Here is a 23,307-nt window from a genome sequence, read left to right as displayed (position 1 = left end):
TTTTCGACGTCATCGAGGATTCGACAAACACCAGTCGCCAAGCATCGCATAATCACCGAGGAATGCGCTCGACCACTCCGTCAGAGCCCTTACCGAGTTTCGACGCGAGAACGTGAAGCTATAAGAGAACAAGTCGACGAAATGCTGCGCGACGACATCATCCAGCCATCGAAAAGCCCGTGGGCATCCCCTGTTGTTCTGGTAAAGAAAAAGGACGGAACCCTACGTTTCTGCGTCGATTATCGGCGTCTGAACAAGATCACGAAGAAGGACGTATACCCCCTCCCACGGATAGACGACGCATTGGATCGGCTCTGCAACGCTAAATACTTCTCGTCCATGGATCTCAAGTCTGGCTATTGGCAAATAGAAGTCGACGAAAGAGATCGCGAAAAGACCGCCTTCATCACCCCAGACGGCCTCTACGAGTTCAAGGTTATGCCATTCGGACTGTGCTCGGCGCCTGCAACGTTCCAGCGCGTGATGGACACGGTTTTAGCAGGATTGAAGTGGCAGACCTGTCTCGTATACTTGGATGACGTCGTCGTCTTCGCCGAAAATTTCGACGTTCACCTTAGGCGGCTGGCAACAGTACTAGAGGCCATCAGGACATCAGGACTTACTCTGAAGCCGGAAAAGTGCCGCTTCGCTTACGAGGAGCTTCTATTTTTAGGCCACGTCATCAGCAAATCTGGAGTCCGCCCCGACCCGCAGAAGACAGCTGCCATAGCAAAGTTCCCACAGCCCATCGACAAGAAGGCAGTGCGTAGATTTCTTGGCATGTGCGCCTACTACAGGCGATTTGTCAAGAACTTTTCACGCATCGCTGAGCCGCTGACGCAGCTAACTAAATGTGACGTCGAGTTCAAGTGGGAAACGCCGCAGGCCGAGGCATTTCAAGAACTCAAACGACGCATGCAGTCGCCGCCCGTACTTGCGCACTTCGACGAGAACGCCGATACCGAAATCCACACTGACGCCAGTAGCCTAGGCCTCGGCGCCGTCCTGGTCCAGAGAAAAGATGGACATGAACACGTGATAGCTTACGCTAGCCGGTCGTTGTCAAAAGCGGAAGGCAATTATTCTACAACCGAAAAGGAATGCCTCGCCATCGTTTGGGCTACAGCGAAATTTCGCCCTTACCTATATGGCAGGCCATTCAAAGTCCTCAGTGACCATCACGCCTTGTGCTGGCTAGCGAATTTAAAGGATCCCTCAGGACGGCTAGCACGGTGGAGCCTCAGACTACAAGAATACGACATCACTGTAACATAGAAGTCCGGACGAAAACACTCAGATGCCGATTGCCTATCACGCGCCCCCATTGACCCGCCGCCGCAAGATGACGAGGATGACGACGCCTTCCTTGGTATAATAAGCGCGGAAGACTTCGCCGAACAACAACGAGCGGACCCGGAACTTAAAGGCCTCGTCGATTATTTGGAAGGGCACACCGACGTTGTCCCCAGGGCATTTAAGCGCGGATTATCTTCCTTCACGCTTCAAGACAGTCTACTCGTGAAGAAGAACTTCTCACCAGTCCGCGCCAATTACCTTCTTGTTGTCCCGTCAGGACTTCGTCCAGAAGTATTGCACGCCCTACATGACGATCCGACCGCTGGACACCTCGGTTTTTCCCGGACACTATCGAGGATTCAAGAAAAGTATTATTGGCCGCGCCTGACCGCCGACGTCGCCCGTTATGTCAGAACATCTTGAACTGTTGGAAGATCGGTGCAAGAAGCAGAGAATAAAAACGTTATTTCAAATAATTAATGGTGAACTAAAAATTAATAAAGAGTTGTATTTAAAACCTCCAGGCAGACTGAGCTCCCGCTTAAGTCATAGTGAAGCTATTAAACCGTACTTGTCCCGAACCAATGCCTTTCGTGTTTCGTTTAAGTTCTTCCCAGATTCAATAGAGAGTTGGAACAAGCTGCCTGCAGAAATTGTTCGCAGTTCTGATACTGCATTGTTTACAAATGCAATCAATGTTCTTTACTAAAACTGTACCATGTGGATATTGTAAAGTGTTTTTCTTTTCTTTTTTTCTCTTTTTCTGTTTGTGTGCGTGCGGCAGCTGGTTGAACATTTGAATACATGCCTTACAGTCTGTATATAGTATCTTGTATTGTATCCGTAGGACACTGTAGTGTATGTGCATATTTCTTTTGTATCTGGCTGTTTTGTATGAACGTATATGTAACATCCCTCCCTGTTATGACCCTCAACTGAGGGTTGACAGTATTTCTAAATAAATAAATAAAAACATGCCGAGACTGTCAGCGACGCAAGACACCGCCGACAAGGCCAGCCGGATTACTACAGCCAATCGAGCCTCCTTGCCGACCATTCCAGCAGATCGGGATGGACTTGCTCGGACCCTTTCCGACGTCAACAACCGGAAATAAGTGGATCGTCGTGGCGACAGACTACCTCACCCGCTTCGCTGAAACTAAAGCACTGCCGAAAGGTAGCGCAGCCGAAGTGGCGAAATTCTTTGTCGAAAACATCCTGCTTCGACATGGCGCCCCAGAAGTCCTCATCACCGACAGAGGAACGGCCTTTACAGCAGAGCTTACCCAAGCCATTCTGAAATACAGTCATACAAGGCACAGGAGGACCACGGCCTACCACCCGCAGACGAATGGCCTTACGGAACGGCTGAATAAGGCCCTCGCCGACATGCTAGCGATGTACGTCGACGTCGAACACAAGACCTGGGATGCCGTCCTGCAGTACGTAACATTCGCTTACAACACGGCGGTGCAAGAAACAACACAGATCACGCCGTTTAAGCTGGTTTACGGCAGGAACCCGACGACGACGCTCGACGCCATGCTGCCCCACATCACTGACGAAGAGAATGTTGACGTGGCTAGCTATCTCCAGCGCGCCGAAGAAGCCCGACAGCTCGCCCGCCTACGGATCAAGACCCAGCAGCGTACCGACAGTCGACACTACAACCTCCGAAGACGCTTCGTCGAGTACCAGCCCGGCGACCGTGTTTGGGTATGGACCCCGATACGCCGGCGAGGACTCAGTGAGAAGCTGCTGCGACGCTATTTCGGACCCTACAAGGTCATCCGACGTATTGGCGCACTAGACTATGAGGTCGTGCCAGACGGCATTTCGCACTCACAGCGGCGCCGCGCACGATCTGAAGTGGTCCACGTGGTGCGCCTTAAACCATTTTACGGACGCTGATGAATTTCCTTAGTTGTTTTCTTTGCTACGAGTGCTTTTCTTTGTTACTTTCGTTTGTTTGCAGCATCGGGTCGATGCTTTTTAAGAGGGGGGTAATGACACGTGTACTTATTTTTATCGCGCAACCACGTTTCGCCGCTTAACAACTGTAATCGCAGAGCGAGGGACGCGCCTGCATGTATCCGACGTTTCTGGAAAGTTATCGACGCTTCTATCCGCGTGTCTGTTGTCGCCGAACCTTGTGTTATCAGATTTCATCGCGTGACACGAATGGTGTAGAACTTTGTGGAAGACACGCGGGTCCCATCAGTTAATCTGGAACATTCGACGACTGATCTATAAAAGCCGACGCGCTTGACCCGCTGAGCAGATTTTCGACGATCGCCGAGCGTGTTCGCCGCTTTCGTTGTGCTATAAGTGTAGCCTGTTTGTGGGCACAGGTTCGCCCAATAAAAGCTAGTTTTGTATTCCACCGTACTGCTTCTTTCTTCACCGTCACTACCACGTGACAATATATTGTTTGGTCGGCTCTGCCGTCTGGGCGCCAGTGAGTGTGTCAATTAAAATGCATGTGACTGGCATCTTGAGTCTGATATTTATACTAACGATCATGAAGACGCATGCGTTTCTGGATTTGGGGAGACCACCATCATCTAGCCCTGTTACAAAGTCTACATACCCGACAATTTTGTCCCAACAAGTTCTACTTATTTTCTGATGGCCATGTCATCCACGACCAGAGCGCAGTAGAACGGTTCACTTCGTGCTTGTGCAAACTTTCGAGGAACGACAATGCTTCAGCCGCGAAGCCAGGAGCTCCGCCGGCTGATCGATACCAATCCAGAAGAGTGCGCTCTGACGGGAGGGCCCAGTTGAATTTGCATCGGACGTACTCATACGTGGTTGGTAAATAAAAATGGTAATGTCAGCGTGAATGCACGCAGCTCAGGTGGGTACTTGCCCTTCAGTTCGTTATAAGCCCTGCAGAGAAGCTGCGTCATGTCGCTTGAAAAGGCAGATGTAGACACATGCAAGCCTTCTTCTGAGAGGAGTTTTCATTCTCTGATTTCATTGACGGCTTTGTGTGCTGTCTCATTTCTCTTCTGAAGCCTTCGCTTCGTTTGCTGCAAAGTCTTAATTTTCTTCTTCAACTGCGTTACCTCTTCTTCAGAGGCACTGATTTTGTGTTTGTATCTTTGTTTGGTTGGCGAAGACGCAGATGGTTCTTCGATTTCAGTCACTTCGCAGAGCCGGGCACAATCACTGTTTGGGCGGGTTTGACGCTTTTTGTCTGGACGCTTCCTTTTTACCTGAAAGGAACACCATATATTTTTAAAGTATGAAGTTAGAGAAAGCAGTAGCTAACGAACCAAATGTACTATGGCAATGAAAAGAAACGCGAACAGCGGAGCGCGTGGCCGAAGCATAACTGAAGGTATAGTGCACGCCGTCCAGCCATCACCATTGACAGGCGGGCACATCCCGTTTGATAGCTCTGTGCGATGGTGCGTCCCCTGTCCTGTGATATTTCTGCTTGTTCTGCTTCTGTTTTATTTGAAACCGAGGAAAGGAGACAGTACAGTAATGATGACAGCGCAAACTGTACTATCCCATATGAAAAGAAACGCGTACCGCGGAAAGCGGGGCTTTTGGCTCAGTCAGCGCTAGTTCGAGGATACGTGTCCAACTCTCATATGCTTTGGCTGACGCTAGGCGAATCTCTGCTTTCAGTCAGCGCCACCGTAGCGCCAGCTGTGACTGGCAGATGATAAGCTTTCCTTGCCAATATGCCTGGCAAGTAAAATTCGACCCGCTTTCATGCTGTCGCGATGCTTGAACAAGGGAATAAACAAGGAAATTGTTTGGATACAGCAGCGATTGGGCTAAACGCATTATACCAATTTGACGCGCGGAAACACAAGCTTTCGTTTTTTTTTGCTTTATGTAGCTTTGTTGATCCCACCTGCTGCAAGGGAACAAGCCTCAGCAGGCGCTGCTCCGCTAATGTTTGGGGTGCCATCAAAGCCGAACGCTTGGGTCCCCTTATACGGCTAGATGAACGCTTCACTGCACCAGAATATTGTAATGTAATCGAGCAGATTGTCCTGCCCTTTGCTTTGGATGGACCATTCAAGGATGGGCTGTTTTATCATCAGCATGACCTTTCGGCAATCCATACTTCACGTTCCGTGGAGGCTTTCCTAGAGAACCTTGCAAACCGTAAACTTTCGTGGCCAGCAAAAGGAGCGGACATAAATCCAATTGAGAATGTCTGGGGAATTATGATATCACGCTTGTCACGTCTGCAGCTGCTGTTCACGTCGAGTGGGACAGGCTTCGCCGCGCTAAGCTAGCCACAGACCTGTTTGCCTCCATGCCAAGGCGCATGGAATCCGTCATCCTGGCCGAAGGAGATTTCAAGTGTTAATTATTGCAAAGTATGTTTTTGTCGAGCAAATCTGCATCGTGATTTCCTCAGACTTTGTGCCAGCTTGAGCTTTTGTTTCAGTTGTTCCTTATATCTTGCTTACACCAATACATTTGCTATGGTCTGGAATTCACGCTTCAGTTCTGTTAAGCACACACGCATCGCGATAACATGAAAGCGTGCCGCATTTAACTTGCCGGGCATATTGGCACGGAAAGCTTACCATCTGCCAGTCATTTCTGGCACTCGGAACGCACATGTGGTGCGATAGCGCCAGCGGAACAAGATTCTAGCGCTACGGTGGCGCTGACTGAAAGCAGAGATTCGCCTAGCGACAGCCAAAGCATATGAGAGTTGGACACGTATCCTCGAACTAGCGCTGACTGAGCCAAAAGCCCTGCTTTCCGCCGTTCTCGTTTCTTTTCATAGCGATGGGCGTCTTGCGCTGAAGTTTGAGGTATAGTAGCGGCGCCTGGCGGCAGCGCGCGAACTGTTATCTGGGTAGTACCGGCTTGGGTAGTATTGAGCCCTGGCTGTGGCGCAGCACGTTTATAGCCCGAGTTTTGCTTCAATTCGCGCTTTTTTCTGCCCTGTTGCGAGTGCGAAAAAGCTCGTCACTTCTCGCAGACCACGCCGACCACGCTGCGAGCTCGCCGCAGACTATAGTTTAACGAAAACGGACTCTCCGTGAGACGTAATGCTGAAAGCAGAAAGAATCGGCGACGCCATTCCGGAGAGACCTAGACCAGCCTCGAAAAAGCGTCACCGTTGCTACTTCTGCATCGCGGGCTGCCATGAACAAGAAGGCTTGAATCCAAACATCAGATTCTACCGTTTTCCTTCAAAGCCTCACGAAGCGAAGCGTCGGGCGCGCTGGATAGCTGCAGTCCATCGCAAGAGAAAAGTCGCGCCATGCTGACTGCTCCGCCCGTCTTGAAGCTTGCCTGATTATCTGCGTCCTGAAATTCGGTCTTTTGCACCTACAGTCCCGATGAAAGACCAACATAGCAGCTAGGCATAGCTGGTGATTCACGATTCCAGACCCGGCCACAGCGACAATTAACAATTCGATCGGTGCGAAGTGGTGAAGTGATCAGGTGTGTGCAAATGACCACAAATAGTCGGGCTGATTCGGTGACAGTTCACTACCCCACTACGAGCAGCACAGGTTAGAGAGCTAAATGTGTTCATCCTTGACCTCAAGCAAGCACGTTGAGGCCGCGCAGCAAGGTAGTATTGATTGCAGCACATCGATGTTCGAGCGCTATCATTAAAAGCTACATCAAGCGAGCAGCGCACGAGCTCGTGCTGCAGCGCGATACGCACGTGCGTTACTGCGAGCTCATATGCCGGCATCAGTTATTTATCACTTGCTAAAGGGACAGATGGCCGCTACTACAGTGCAGGCGTAACTACTTGTCTAGCGGCATGCAGTCGAGAAAGATTGCAGGAGGCCCGCCGTTTCGCGGCATGTCGAAAGACCGCTGCCATCGCGGCGCGTACCGTCATGCGCTCGAGCAGTTCCGTACACATGATGTCTGCTTATCGCTGCTGTGAATTCATTTATAGCAAGCATTCGCTCGCGTTTGTGCACCTGAATCTAGCTGCGTGCAAACCTTACCTGAAGTTCAACTTCGTAAGCGACTCGCTTCACTTGCAATTGACACCGCGCTAAAACTTCGCCGCTTCTTTCTTGAACGGCGTACACGTATTCGGCGTTGCATAATTTATTGCCTTTACGCAGCGTGCCACCCCTGAAAAAATCTTCGGCACCCGATATTCGCTGCAAGCCGTGGTACAACGCAACCGAAAGTGGCGGGTCCATATTGTAAACGTGCTTTCCGAAGCAGACGACCGAGCTTGGTACTACCCAGTTCAGGACAGAGGGCGCTTTTTAGCCACATTTTCGCAGCGCCCCCTGGGCAATGCAAGAGCCCCATAGTACTGTTTGCGCTGTCATCATTACTGTACCGTCACCTTTCCTCGTTTTCAAATAAAATCGAAGCAGAACAAGCAAAAATATCGCAGGACAGGGGGTGCACCATCGCACAGCGCGATCAAACCGGATGTGCCCGCCTGTCAATGGTGATGACTGGACGGCGCGCACTATACCTTCAGTTATGCTTCGGCCACGCGCTCCGCTGTTCGCGTTCCCTTCCATCGCCATAGTACTTTATTTGCTACCACAAATTTAATCCCGGGACATGTAAGCGCTCAAAGATTCCGCCTGACGAAACAACTTACGTTGTGAAAGATCTGTCTCAAGCGAGGAGAAGGGACATGGCACAGATTTAAAATTTTTTTCTTGCAGGCAGACAGGGCATTAACTGCATCTTTATATGTCACTTGACGCTCACCACGTGATCACTATTACTTCTTTTCAACGAAACGAAGCAGAACAACAGCGCACATGACACATCGTAACACAAATGAAGACTACTCTGAACCTACCTTCGCTATTAACCCGCAGGAAACAATCACGCCTATGCTTATCTCATAAGATTTACTACCAGAACGCTGCGCTTCGGTAGGCATGGATTAATCCAGCACCATTCATCTCCTCTTGTAGAGATCATACGCATAAGGTACATGTTACTCGCCCTGACACACTAACACATTCGCAATCATTTTTAACTAAAACATGCATCGAATGGAACGATCTGCCAGCATCTATTGTTAGTATAGGCAATCCTGTTCAATTTAAAAATGCTTTAATTACCTACACGTACATCATAAAACTTGCGTTCAATATATCATGTGCCTATAGTCATTGTATAAGTACTATTTTTGCAAATTACCTATGTATGTATTTACCTAGTATTCCCAACTTGTATATTGAAGTGTATGATGAGATTTTTATGGTGAACTACGGCTACTATTTGTAATGTAAATTAGTGAGCTAGTATAATTTTCTATATACTGTGCCTTTCCTGTACATCATTTTTTACCTCCTTGATGTAGCCTCTCCCCTCTACAATGTATATTTACTCTGAGGGTGCTGTAAATAAAAAGAAATATTTTTACAAGAGCACAATGCAGCATCATACAGGGAGAAAAGTGAAAGTGTACACTGACGGCAACAGAAAAGTTGAGACAGATCCTTCCTCTATTTCAGCACATATATCGAACAAAAATCTTCATCGACTCTCCAATTCGGCAGCCATGTTGATACAATGAACACATCTCACATGAGAAAGGTGAATCATTTTGCCTAGAGTGTCATGGTTTGACAACCTACAGTAATACTCACAGGCTTCTGTAGATGTTCAGGAAACGAGCGAATCACGGAAGGCACACTTCACGCCCGCCGTCTGGTTGTTTGCCTTGATCGATCGAAGCGAATGGCTCGCTCCCACAGACTCCGCAGATCGGGATTTTTTCGAAACCTGCAAAAAATTGCAGTTCCACACTCAAATCACATCCGTTATAGCGAACCTCAGTAACGCGCGAGTATTGGCTCAATCGAAGACATTTTCGTGCACTTAATTTGCAGGTGGAAAGTGAGGCCACAGCCCTTCTTCAGCCTGTTCGAACATCCGTAGGCAACACAAGAGGCAACCATTATCAACCTTCTCGTATTTACGCACTCATGTATCGTCACCTGGCCCTCCAAAACAACGCACGAAAGCAGCAGCGCGAAACGGCGTTGAGCGTGTTTTCTGGCACTGGCAAGATGGCGGCGGCCGGCTTCTCTTGATTCAAACAAGCTTTAGGTATCCTCCTCGGTTCCAGTAAGTAGTGTTATATAACAGCGATTGGTGACGATGTTGAGAAAATTCCTCTTTGCAATAGGGTGAGTGTACTAGAAATATTCTTATGGGGATGTTGGGAGCATAGAAAGACTATTTACAATATATGTACAAGATCAGTCAGACTAGTTAAGATGGCTGACCACCAAAAACACGCATCAGCCAGCGTCTCACGATCTTCTTCTTCCTCTCTCTCTTTTATACTTCCGTAACAGGACCTCGGGTGGCGAAGCGCCGTTTCGCCGCGTGGTAGGCAAAGAATTGCGAGCGATGTATGGCTTCAGCCGCGAAACGTGCACGATGTCAATAGGCGTTCGACTTGAGGATGCATTAAACTGTGGCGGTGAAATTTCGTAATTTACGCCGGTAACTTGACGTAGGACTTCATAAGGCCCTGTCTAGTGAGAGAGAAGCTTCTGGGAGTGGTCAACCCGACGAAATGGTGATCAAAGGAGCCCCCAAGCACCTGGCGCGAACTTAACATCGCGATGGCACCGGTCACAACGCTCTTTTTGTATATGCTGCGCTGCTAATAAACGAGATCGGGCGACTTGACGTGCCATGTGAGCGCGATCGATGACTTCACGAGCGTACTCAGTTGCAAGACGTGGCACAGAAGGGAGGATGGTGTCAACCAGCAATGTGGGGTCGCGACTATACAAAAGATAAAAGGGTGAATATCCTGCGGTGTCATGTTGGGACGAGTTATGCGCGAACGTCACGTAGGCCCGCGCCGCGTCTCAGTCGCAGTGATCGTTGGAGACGTACATAGACAGCATCTCCGTGATTGTTCAGTTGAGACGTTCTTTCATCCTTCCGTAACAATATTTATGAAAGAGGCCAACACGAATGACGACACTAGAAGATCTACGATAGTACGACCATGAAGGCGTGCCAACGTTCTAGTAACGTCGAACGTGACGACAACTGTATGATGACGACCATATGACGACGGCAAGACGACAATTGGATGGGGGAATGACGATGATGGAGCGAACAACGGCAGTAAATACTGACGACGACTGTATGTCGAGTGCAGTAACATGCCGATTGGTCTGTTCTCCATATTGTTTACCTTGTTGCCGTTTCGCCTTTGTAATGTAACCAAATGCAGACTAGCAATTATCGAGCACCAAAAAGGCTGCCCCCTTATTCAAAGCCTTCGCGCACAACTCCTAACACTTAATTGTATTCAAGAGTTGGGCGACTGTTAAGCACACCATTAAAAAGGTTGGTAGTTCGAGGAAGGTGACAGTCGGATGAGACAATTTGTTCGCATCCTCATTGCGCGAGAACCAGTACGACCCATCGAAGAAGACGTCATAGAGTGCATTGTATTTAATGTGATGGAGTCCGCGTCCCAAATTTCAGACCCTTGCCTCAACCTATAAGGACTCACCCTGTAACAACTGACGACCAAGCATCTCGCTTATACGTGCAGTCGCCCATGTGTCGGGTGACTGCACGCATATTGCTTTGGTAGGAAAATGCGGCGAGCACAGGACCAGCTGGACCTCTCTTCAACACTTTCCCACATTCCAGTCTTATTTTGCGCCATCGGGTTTCACTTGAACTCCTTCAACAGCCAATTTACGAGGGCGAATCAGAAAGTCTTTGCCCCTATTTTTTATTAGCCAAAGTAAGGCATGCATACAGGTAATTACAAGTATAGGTACTATTCTACGTACCTCACACTATTTTTCCACATAGTCCCCACACCGCTTCAGAAATTTTTCCCATCGCAGCACTAACTTTGATATGCCCTTGTATTCAAATTCCTCAGCTGATTTCGGAACCACTGTTGGACTGCTGTCTGCTGTCTTGGACTGAAACCTTCCGAGACCATAGGCACCGACTACAGAGGGGAGGGGGGCTCCAGAGCCCGAGCCCGAAGCTTAACCCCACCCCACACACACACCTAACAAGAGTTTTGTCACCTACTTCTTTTGAGGTCTCTTTTGACTTGCCCCGACCTTCTCACTTAAAATTTTATCGTGGCTAATAGCTTACTGCATCATTGTTGGCGCGGACGTGCATGGCTTTCAAGTCGTACTTTCCCTTTATTTACTCAAATCCTCACAAGAGGGCATTAAAAGCAGTAGTGGGGCTGCCGCATTCGTTTTCTCTCACTTCAACATTGTTTTATATTTCCATTGTAAACACCACGCTCATACAAACCCCAGACAACACCAAATGTCCTGAGAACATCCCAAACAAGCACTAAAGTCCCAAGTCCAAAAAAGAAACTCATATGGATGTCCCATGGACTTCAGCGAACGGATGTCCAATGAACGTCCTAGAATAGTATATGGATGGGCACTTGTGTGCAATATATATAGGCACATCAATAAATATGCTTATTTAAGTTGTTTTTGTGAAATGACGCTCATTTCGAGCGATCATTAATTAAAAGGAACAATTAGTGTGTCATCCCAGCGAACGTACGCGCCCTCATTCACACTGAAATTAAACTTCCGTAACTCTGCACAAATTACATACCGAGACTACAACAAAAAATGTCACTTATTTGCTGTAATTTTGCACATGAATTTTCCTGCCGCTCGGGCGTTAATTAATTAGCAAGTGCAATACGTTCCACAATACCGCGCGATAGGCTACGTTGGTCGTTTATTGCCACATTTATTTATACCTCAATCTTGCGCGCTAAACTGGTTCAACGTACTTAAACGCTCCGATGGCGCATGAAAAAGTTCAGTGCAGATAAACGTTATTGGGGATGGAAGCCGTCCGTGTGACAGACCTGCTTGCATGCTTTAAACTTGCCAAGTTCTCGGAGAAGCGGCGAGCAGTTTCGTTTTCAACTCTTTGAATGTTTCTTTTCTTACGTAACTAATTCTTTAAACTAAAAGCTTTATTATTAGTATTTAAAGTACATAATCGCTTCTTTTTACTTTTTTATAACATTGTTACGCGAACGAAGTATTAAGAACTGGAGACTATTTACAAAGTATAACTGCAGCACTGGCCATTTCAGCCGACAGCTTGAGAGCCAGAGAGCGTTCGTCGTCTTCGTCGGGGCAACCGCGTGAATCGTCCACAAGAAACACGCAGTATGCGTGTATCATTATCCGCGGCGGCAGAAGCACCATCCCGGTGCGTCTAAATATCGGTGAGAATAGGAGAGTAGAATGGTTTGGGGCGTGCCACATGCACAACGTCAGTGGAATTCGGGGCAGATGAGGCACTGGTACTGACTGGTGCAATTTCGCACGTAACTGGAGTCACGGCACGCGCACTCGATGAGGGCCTGTGTACCGAGACCGGAGTTTTCCTGACAGGCCAACGTGACGAGTCGGGGGCCGCTGGAGTACCAGAGATCCAGGCAAGAAGTGGACGTCTCTGTGTTAGCGATTGTACAAACGCCGTTGCTTCTCTTGCGAGGTCAGGAGGCGAGCACGGGCAATTTCGCGTGCTTTGGCTGCCCTGGTGATGGCGTCAAGCGCGTACTCGCTGGTCTCTGCTGCGGCGGATGAGAGAGATCGCTGCGGCTGGTTGGTCAATGGTGGGGTCAAGTTAGCATAGATGGAATGGCGCAGGACTTGTAGCCTCGAGCTCGCGGCGAGCAGTACGTGTGACGTGCTCATCTAAGCGCGGTGAAGCGGTATGATCGACGCAAGGCGACGTGGAAGCCGTGTTAGGGGGCGGGGAGAACTGTGCAATGATGCGGCGGCTTTTGGCGAACTCAAAGCGGCGGCATTCCTTGAGAATTACGTCGATGGTGGACACAGTGTTGAAGACCAACATGTTGAACGCGTCCTCCGCGATCCCTTTTAGTGCGTGGCCGACTTTGTCAACTTCGACCATTTTCTCGTCAACTTTCTGGCAAAGAGCGAGCACGTGTGTATTGTATGTACGAGACATACGATTAAGTAGAAGACCGAACTCGGGTAGCAAGCTCCTTTCTAGCAGCCACCCACATATCCAGATACATCCATTAGATGTGCCCAATATGGTACACCTTGGAGATTCAGCACGTCCATTAGACATCTAGATTTATCCAGAAAACGAACGTTGCATGGATGTACTATGGATCCTCGCAAGTGCATCCGGAACATGTAAGTAGTGTGTTGTGCGAATGTGACTCCGCTCTGGATATATGTAACATCGAATAAACGTCCACAACATCCTGTAGATGTATTTATTACATCTAATAGATGTCCACAATATCCAATATACATTTACTACTTGTGATCGATATCCAATTGACCACACTTACGTCCATAGGACATCCACTGTACTATTTTTGGCTGTTTCCTATATTCGCCATGCATGGATGCACTGGGTCTCTTCGATTTGTTGTCGTATAGACTGCCCCAGGCTGCTTGATATGCTATAACAGCCAGTGATTATTGGCGCACGCAGCTTCTCAGACAGTCCTGGACTTTTGGGACAACAAATCAAAGTGCCACTATTACTAAGCGAAGACAAACTCAAGTTGTCACCACTAGCCTTTTTATTGTGAAACCTCTTATTTGTATCAACCTTTTGACAAGTATGTAATGATGTACACAATATTTGCAGTGAAATACAATGGCAGACTGCAGCTGTCTCATGAAAATAAAGTGAACACTAAAAATACAACATAATGCCATCTCTTGGTTTCTGAAAGTCACAATGAGCACTTAACACACGAACCAATACAAAAATATCACTTTTGCATAACAGCTAAGCATAAACATACTAAAGGATAAATAAAATAAGACAGTAAAAGCAATGCTTGAACAGGAACACTTCTCTCATAAGAGAAATGATTTCTTAGGTGAGCAACAGCGCAGTGTTAGCTACATTCCTTCCAGTAAAATAAAACACAGAGGGCACATTATGAGACTTAATTCTCATGAACGAAAACAAAAGAAGGATTAACATATGGAAACATCAAATCACTATTTGACTAGCCTTGTATTCAGCAACAGAAAAAAGAAATAGAAACAACGTAGAGAAACATAAAGGAGAGCAACAGCTGAAGGCCCAAAACAGCAATATGTCCCATAAGAAAAACAATCTGAACACCAACATTACTTTACATTACTAGCCATATTGGGTCACGTTATCTCAAAAGATGGCGTCCTCCCGGATCTAGACAAGCTCCGCGCTGTTGCAGAGTTCCCAAGGCCCACGTCTATCAAAACCCTCAGAAGTTTTATTGGCTTATGTTCTTATTTTCGTCGCTTCATACGCAATTTCGCATCCATCATGGCGCCTTTGACAAGTTTACTTTCCGCCAGTAACGGCATAGCAGCATGGTCGCCTGAATGTGATGCAGCATTTCAGCAATTGCGCCACTTGTTGACCTCGCCACCGATTCTTCGCCACTACGACCCTGATGCTCCCACGGAAGCCCATACTGACGTCAGCGGAGTTGGCCTTGGCGCGGTCCTAGCGCAACGGAAAGCTGGCTATGATGAATACGACGTCGCTTATGCGAGCCGTACTCTAAAGAAAGCGGAATTAAATTACTCCGTTCACAGAAAAGGAGTGTCTAGCGATCATCTGGGCATTAAGCAAGTTTCGCCCATACCTTTACGGCCGTTCTTTCGCCGTTTTTACTGACCACCATGCCCAAGACCCGTCTGGATGCTTAGGACGTTGGGCGCTTCGCTTGCAAGAGTACGACATCCGCGTCATGTACCGCTCCGGTCGCAAGCACTCCGACGCTGATGCGCTCTCTCGCTCCCCACTGACGCCTGATTTGGCGTCGTTGTCAGCTTCCTCGTCCACCCTGTCACCGTTCACCATCACTGACATGCTCACGGAGCAGCGCAAGGACCCATCCCTTGCAATGTTGCTCGACTACCTTGCTGCTCCGTCTGATGTCCCTTCGACACGAGCACTTCGTCGCCAAGCAACCCACTTTTCAGTGCGGGACAACATTCTATATCGCCGAAACTACATGCCCGACGGACGCAAATGGCTCCTCGCTATACCTCGTCATATGCGCACTGACGTCTGCGCGTCTTTTCACGCTGACCCCCTAAGCGCTCATGCCGGCGTCCTCAAAACTTACACAAGGTTGCGTCAGCGCTATTATTGGAGAGGCATGTACAACTTTGTGCAAAAGTACATTGAGTCTTGCTCTACATGCCAACAAAGCAAGACACCTACCCAGCGTTTCACAGGACCGTTGCAGCCGCTACCATGCGCGTCTCGTCCGTTCGACCGCGTTGGCATCGACTTCTACGGCACGTTTCCATGCAGCGGGCGTGGAAATCGGTGGATTATTGTCGGCGTAGATCACCTTACTCGCTACGCTGAGACTGCAGCTCTGCCAGCAGCGACCGCCCGTGACGTTGGTTTTTTCATCCTTCACAATTTTGTTCTTCGCCACGGTGCTTCCCGAGAATTACTGAGTGATAGGGGCCGTGTATTCCTGTCGGAGGGCATCCAAGCCCTCCTCGCTGAGTGCAGGATAATTCATCGCAAATCGACCGCGTACCCTCCCCAAACCAACGGTCTGACGGAGCGCTTCAATCGCACACTGGGCGACATGTTGCGGATGTATATTTCATCCGACCACTCCAACTGGGACACCGTACTCCCCTTTGTTACGTTCGCGTACAACACCGGACGCATGCGACCACCGGCTTTTCCCCCTTTTTCCTTGTGTATGGCCGTGAGCCTTCATGCCCTTTGGACACCATACTGCCGTACCAACCTGACGCTACCGAGTATACTCCGCTTTCCGAAGTCGCCAAATATGCTGAAGATTGCCGTCAGCTGGCACGTGCCCTGACTAGTGAGACTCAAGAGCGTCAAAAGACAAGACATGACCGTGCTCATCAACCACCGCACAACTTTGTTCCTGGTTCGCTTGTGTGGCTTTGGATACCAGCCAACGTTCCTGGCCTTTCTTCCAAACTCCTGGAGCGTTATCACGGTCCATACCGTATAATCGAGGCCACTTCACCGGTCAACTACATCGTCGAGCCACTCACAGTGTCACCAGACCTGCGTCGTCGTGGGCGAGAGACAGTACATGTCAACCGCCAGAAACCGTACTACGACCCGCTCATCCTCTCCGCGCCCTGATTCGCCAGGATGGCTACGCTTCGCTCCCGGGGCATTGTAATGAAGCAGACGCGCCCCTGTGTATGTGCCGTCTGAAGAGGAAGACGAAGGGCCGTGCCGTGATCTCGAGCGACCCCGTGCTTCGGACAGCCCTTGCAGTGCCTTGTTTTACCTAGCGTTCCACAACGTCGGGAACGTGAATAAACCTCATCGCATTATATATATATATATATATCCTATATATTCTTCTTCCGGAACGAACCTGGTTATGCAGCGCGGTAAGCTTAAAACTTCAACGGGTTTTATGTTAGGCTTAAGACAGTGCTTAGGACCTAAAGCAAGGGTTCTTCTATGGTTATCACGGCGTCTCCAAGAACCAGTACATTATTTGACGGTGAATTATTAGAAAGGTGTTTCCTCTTACTTTGTTGAAGCTCCGGAAGTTGAAGCTCCGGAAGAAGAACGCTCACGCTGTATTTCGGATTGCATTGCTAGCCTTAAACAATCTAATTCCCATTTTAAGACGCCTGACCCTGTCCGACCGTTAGTTGATTACCTTGTGCAGCATAAACTTAGACCTGTAATGTCTGACAAGGAAGGTTATTTCGTAATTATGCCAGATGACGTGTTTTCAGAAAAAGCTATTTCAGCCATAGAAAAGAATTTGCAACCAGTCAAACTCAAGCCTTCGGTAGTTAAGCAACGTGCGGTTGACCTCTTGTCAAGACATAATCTTGATAGGCTTGTTTGTAATGTCAAGAAAGCTAAATCCCTCACCTTAGAACTGTTTTTCTCGGCCAATACCCATAAACAAGAAATTCCTTTTCGTGCTATAGTGTCAGAGAAAGGGACGTGGCAGGTCTGTGTCGCTAGTTACCTACAGAACTGCCTAGCTTCACTAATTTTTTCAGATCCCTTTTGCCTACGTAATTCTCAGGCGCTAGTTCACTATTTAAGAGAGGAGAATCCGGGTGATTGTACAGCTTTTAGTATGGATATCGAAGACCTGTATTATTCCTTGCCGCATGACGGGTTGCTAAATTCCGTAAATGAGTGCATTAAAGAACAAGTGCAAGAGTCGGCTTTTATTGACAGATGCGGTGTTTCCACGGGAGCTTTTCTAGAAATTCTTTCAATGTACTTGAAGTCGACGCTGATTGGGTGGAGAGATGGCGTTTTTCTGCAGAAATCAGGCATTTGCATTGGCTCAAAGGTTGCCCCTATTCTTAGCAACATTTACCTGAGTAAGGTTGACAACTGCTTAGAGAAAGCCTTAGGTGATAGCGTTATCAAGATATTTCGTTACGTTGATGATTACCTGATTTTCTGCAATAGGGAAGAATTAGACTCTGCTGCTACCTCGGTAAGTGAGCAATTTAAACTTTATGGGGGAGGATTAAAGTTTACCAAGGAATTACCTCAGCGACGCGTAATTCAGTTTCTTGACGTTTCCTTGATCTTCGAACAAAAGCATGTTTGTTGGCAGTACTCCCCAAGATCTTCGAAGCCGTTGCTAAACTTTCAATCCAAGCATTCTAAATTAGTAAAAAACGGGATCGCCATGTCGTGCCTTAAGTCTTCCCTCACAAGATCTTGCTTGCACAAAATGAGCGCCAGTTTTAATGCGCAGGTCCGGCGCTTATTAGAAGCAGGTTATCCTAGTGTAGCGGTGGCCACTGTAGCCGAGCGCCTAAAGAAGTCGGTTTCGAGAGGGACGGACGTAATTACAGAGAGCAGTAATCGCAAAAAAAGAGTAGTGGCTATTCCGTATATTCATTCAGTGTTGCACAGGCTTAAAAAAGTTGCTAGTAGATATGATGTTAATGTTGCTTTCACTGCTCCCAATAAGCTAGGTAAGATATGCGCTGCCGTACAGAATAAAAAGGAGCGGGTTAAAGGCAAAAAACGAACTGATATTTGTCCAGTGAAGCACAATAAGAACAACAGTTTTACTGAATGTCGTGTGGGTGTGGTTTATCAAATTCCCCTTAGCAGTGGCCAGTTCTACGTAGGGCAAACGGGACGGTGTATCAATCAGAGGCTAATGGAGCATAAAAGGTCGTTAACCGGTGGATCGCCTTCTAATCTTTCGCTACATTGCCGAGATTGTAACTGCAAGCCAGAGTTAGATGAATGCGCGATACTGTACAGGCATAAGAATGAAGATACGCGTCTTATGGTAGAGGCATGGCATATCTATAATGGTGGAAGTGCGTGCGTGAGTCAGCCTTCGATTACATTACATAAGGAAGAGATTAAGTGCCTTAACAGTTATCTCTCACGTAGACCAGCACGTGTACCCGATTGACACGTGGTGTTACCATTCCTGAGCATGCGCAGATGAGTTTTGTGTCTTCTTTCATTTTTCGCCTCTGCGCTCCCTTCAGTTGATAGTCGGCGTTCGTGTTGTCCACTTCTCTACTCTTGTGTCCTGTCTGCACGCCTCACTTCTATTTTGCATTATTAAAGGGTAACTTGCTTAGACGAACGACAATCAAATAGAAAAAATTACAGAAGCATCGATTGCGATAGAAAATTGGTAGACAGCTATACAAAGTAAGGATAGTAGTTTTACCGGCTTCATAAGCTCGTAAACATTCGCTTGCTAACTAAATTAACAAGCATGATGTTACGCTTGAACATGCATACATGAAAACATCTCACTCGGCGAGCGCAGACACTCGCTATCAAAACGCTAGCGTGAGGAAGAGCGGCAGCAGCAGCCAGCAAGAAAACCACCTTCGTGTTGCTTCAACGCCAACAATGCCGCGAGAACTCGGCTATCAGGCGTCCCACCGTAGATTTCAATCAAGCGTGTTTCCTTTCTTTAGATCACCATCATCATCATTTCAATGTATAGCTGCGTTTCAATGTTGACAGTGGTAGCTTCATCTCTCCCCGCTGCCGCGCGTGCGCAGTGAGCATACTCCCCTTATATTCTAGTACGCTGTATATGGGAACGCTCGCAAAATGAGTGCCATCGGAGCCAGCTGCGGAAAAAAAAAATGACGGCGAAAGCGCGAGCAGTGGCACGAGCGCGAGGGGCAGCACGCGAACACTGGCATGATTATTGCCAACGGAGCTAGCTCACGCGGCCGCGTGGGCCCTGTCTTGAAAGCGATCTGCGATGAGTGCACAGCCTAGGTGTCCTAGGGCTGATACTTTCATGTGCGCACAGGGAAAGCGCATATCGCTACGCATGCAAAAAAGAGACGCCGCGAACACGCGGAGTGAGCACAGCGGCGTCGAAGCACAAACGGAAAGGACGCGAACGCGGTCGCGGACTCCACACTAATTTAGACGGCACGACACCGCTATTTTTTGCATTTTTAGCAATATGAGCTTTCCCTGTGGCACACCAGGCGTCGCATCGTAGAATTTACACGTATATCGGCGTTTCGCAGTTGTCATCGCCGGCTCCAGGCTCTATGGCTCCAGGCAACGGGCGCCGCTGAGTCCAAACTCTATGGCTGAGCCCACTACCCATAGAGTTTCTCACCATAACACCTAGAGGGAAATCTGGCGCCACTGTCTATGGGAGTTGCTTAAGGGGTGTTGTGCCGTCATGGGAATGCGAGGCTTGTGCTGGCTGGTGTTGTAAGAGGCTTCGTCTAAAACGTGGATATGGCTACACAAATAACGCGTTTTAAAGTAAAATCTTCATAGAATGTTTCCATTCGCGCAAATTGCATCTGAACTAACCTACAATGCATGATGAAGGGAAGAAAAACAAGCACAGACGACAAACTGTGTCAAAGCGAGCGCGAATCCTGTCATCTGTCCTCCAACTTTAGCGGCCCGCTGATACTTTTTACGTATCATATATTTTTACATGCAATAACAAGTTCTCATAGTTAAACAAAACATGCTTTTGTTTAATAATAAAGCTAAAACAGCTTTTTAAGTGCAGTTTTAATAGAAAATAAATCGTCGTGACCGACGGAACGGTGCTTGCCTGGCTCTCCAAGAACGATGCCATTCCGTAGTCACAATATACCGGCATTCTCATGCATACCACAGCGCAGAAGCGCCAGATTTCCCTCTAGGTAATATAGTGAGAAACTTATGCCACTACCCTTATATTCTAGTAGAGTGTACCCATACTGACCTTCCCTCTGCGAAGGCGCTGACGGCACTGACCCACTGCCAGTCGGTGCGGTGATTCCTTTTTGCAGGACTTCTACTTTTCAGTATTTATTTTTTCCCTGGACTTGTGAAGAGTGGAACCATCTTCCTACCACTACTGCAGAAATTACCGACCATCAACATTTCAAAAATGCTTTAACAGTAACTAGTTAGTTTTTTACCTCATGTTATTTCTCGTTTTTTCCTCTTGATTGCTTGTGCTTACCTGTATCATCTACTCATTTTACTTTGTTTTGTAGCTTGGTGATTTGTATTGATTTGCTTGTTAATAGAGTATTTGTATTGGTACATTATATAACTCCATGTATAAGTGTCTCTTTTCACAGAAATGTTTTTTTTTGCCACTCCCCTCTGTAATGCTTCGGCCCTGAGGGTACAATAAATGAAGTGAAATAGCACGCGCATTCGATCACGCGCTCGCCGAGCACGTGATCAAGCTTTTGCTAGTCTCTAAAGCCGCTCGAGTTCGCTCTTCCCCACGGGCGGCCATTTTTTCAAAACAACAATCGCGGACAACATCAGTCCCTTTCCAAGTAAGTATGATGCTCGGAGCAGGAGCTATGGCGCTTCAAAGTAACCTGGGGTCTGACGAACCAACCGACTGAGCTATCTTTCCGGGCGACATCCAAGGGTCACGAGTTCAAATCACCTGTTCTCTTCCTTTCTTTCTTTTTTTAATGTCTTTTCTTTAATTTTATTATTGTACGGGAACCCTCCTAAAAGAAAATATATATATATATATATATATATATATATATATATATATATATATGTATCCTCAATTATGTATGGCCACACATGTGCAGACCATAAATACCAGGTTCTCTAGCCGAGTGCCATCCGTGCGGTATAACCGAGCTCAGATTGGTCCACCTTGACTAGTAGTAGTAGCAGTAGTAGTCTAGTAACGTTGGCTTTTCCTCTAAGTTGTTCTACCAACTCTATTGTGGAAACGTACAGAGCGGAAGTGGGACATAGTTTCTGGAACCGGTTTGTGCGACGTGTACGCAGACTTCATATCTGAGATCCCGCGGAGCGTTTTTGCGCTCCACTGGCCGATTCGGATTTGTGAAACCCGAGCGCTCCCTCGAGGATTTCGGCGGACGCTCCAGAACGACCAGTGAAAAACGCCATCACGCGTGCTATCCTCAAGGCATCAATGTTGCCAGATTCGAGACCCTCGTTATGTAATAAATGAGAAGGGCATTAACTCAGGGGCCCGATATTTAATAATCATATCTTAAGAAGCCAACAAACATTGAAACAAAGGACACCATAGGGGAATTTACTTACACTTAATAAATGAAATAGAGAAATTATAAATTAATGGAAGTGTAAGTGGATGAAAAAACAACTTGCTGCAGGTGGGAATGATGCCACATCTTCGCATAACGCGTGCGATTTAATAATTGAGCTACCGTGGCGCCCTTTCCCCATCCACTTATTGGGTATTTATGCTCCCTACTCGAACCCTGGAAGTGTTAGCCAGCGCCACCACTCACTGACCTTGGTGGTGGATGTGGATCATCATTTCTATCGAAGGCGTCCCGAGTATGTGATCTTTTTGGGTGAAGGCAACTGGTCAATAAACTCACGTGCTACCTCAAGGCAACAATGTTGCCAGATTCGAGACCCTAGTTATGTAATAAATTAGGAGGGCGTTAACTCAAGGGTCCGATATTTATTATACATATAAGAAGCCAACAAAGATTGAAACCAACGACAGCATAGGGGAAATGACTTGTACATAATAAATTAATTTAAAAAATGATAAATTAACAGAAGTGCAAGTGGATGAATTAACAACTTGCTGCAGGTGGGAAATGATACCACGTCTTCGCATTACGCGTGCGATGCTCTATTAATTGAGCCACCCCGGCGCCGTTTCCCCATCCACATTTTGGATATTTATATATCCTACTCCAACCCTGGAAGTGTTAGGCAGCGCCACCACTCAAACCATGGCGGCGGATGTGGAACATCCTTTCTGCTGAAAGCGTCACGAGGACGTGATCTTTTGGGTGAAGTGAACTGGTCAATAAACCTATGCGTGCTACCTCAAGGCATCAATGTCGTCACATTCAAGACACTCGTTATGTACTAAACGAGAAGAAACGGGGTTAACCAAGGGGCCTGATATTTATTAATCATATCTTAAGAAGCCAACCAACAATGAAACCAAGGACAGCATAGAAGAAATTACTTCTACTTAATAAATGAAAAGAAATGAAAAATTACCGTAAGTGTAAGTTGATGAAAAAAACGTGCCGCAGGTGGGGAATGTTGTCACGTCTTGGCATTACGCGAGCGATGCTCAATTACTTAATCTACTACGGCGCCGTCACCCCATACACTTATTGGGTATTTATGTTCCCTACTCGAACCCTAGAAGTGTTAGCTAGCGCCACCACTCACAAACCTTGGCGGCTGATGGGGAAATTCATTTCCTCCGCAGGCGTCACGAGTATGTGAATTTCTTGGGTGAAGTCAACTCGTCAATAAAGTCACACGCGCTACCTCAAGGCATCAATGTTGCCAGATTCGAGACCCTCGTTATGTACTAAACGAGAAGAAACAGGCTTAACCAAGGGGCCCGACATTTATTAATCATCTTAAAGGGGTGGAGACATCAAAATTTTCGTTCATGCGTTTGTTGATTCAAACGTTGCGTCATGCTTCAGGGAGCACGATACACACAGCGGGATTCATATATATCCGATAAATAATTTAATAATAGCATTATTATACCGA

General features: G+C 47.4%; 1 long non-coding RNA gene across 1 annotated transcript in view; it reads right to left on the bottom strand.

The window, feature by feature from the left end:
• Positions 1-4,265: 4,265 nt before the first annotated feature.
• The window catches only part of LOC135910881 (uncharacterized), a 46,454-nt gene continuing 27,412 nt past the window's right edge, over positions 4,266-23,307 (bottom strand). Inside the window, exons 2-3 of the long non-coding RNA XR_010567148.1 lie at positions 8,886-9,021; positions 4,266-4,517 (exon numbers count right to left, since the gene is read on the bottom strand). This is a non-coding gene — a long non-coding RNA (uncharacterized lncRNA). The remainder of the gene's footprint in view (positions 4,518-8,885; positions 9,022-23,307) is intronic.

The sequence above is a fragment of the Dermacentor albipictus genome, chromosome 2 (assembly GCF_038994185.2).
Source record: "Dermacentor albipictus isolate Rhodes 1998 colony chromosome 2, USDA_Dalb.pri_finalv2, whole genome shotgun sequence".
Lineage (NCBI taxonomy): Eukaryota > Metazoa > Arthropoda > Arachnida > Ixodida > Ixodidae > Dermacentor > Dermacentor albipictus.
Note: the sequence above shows the minus strand (reverse complement) of the source record. Positions and strands in the feature narration are given on the sequence as shown.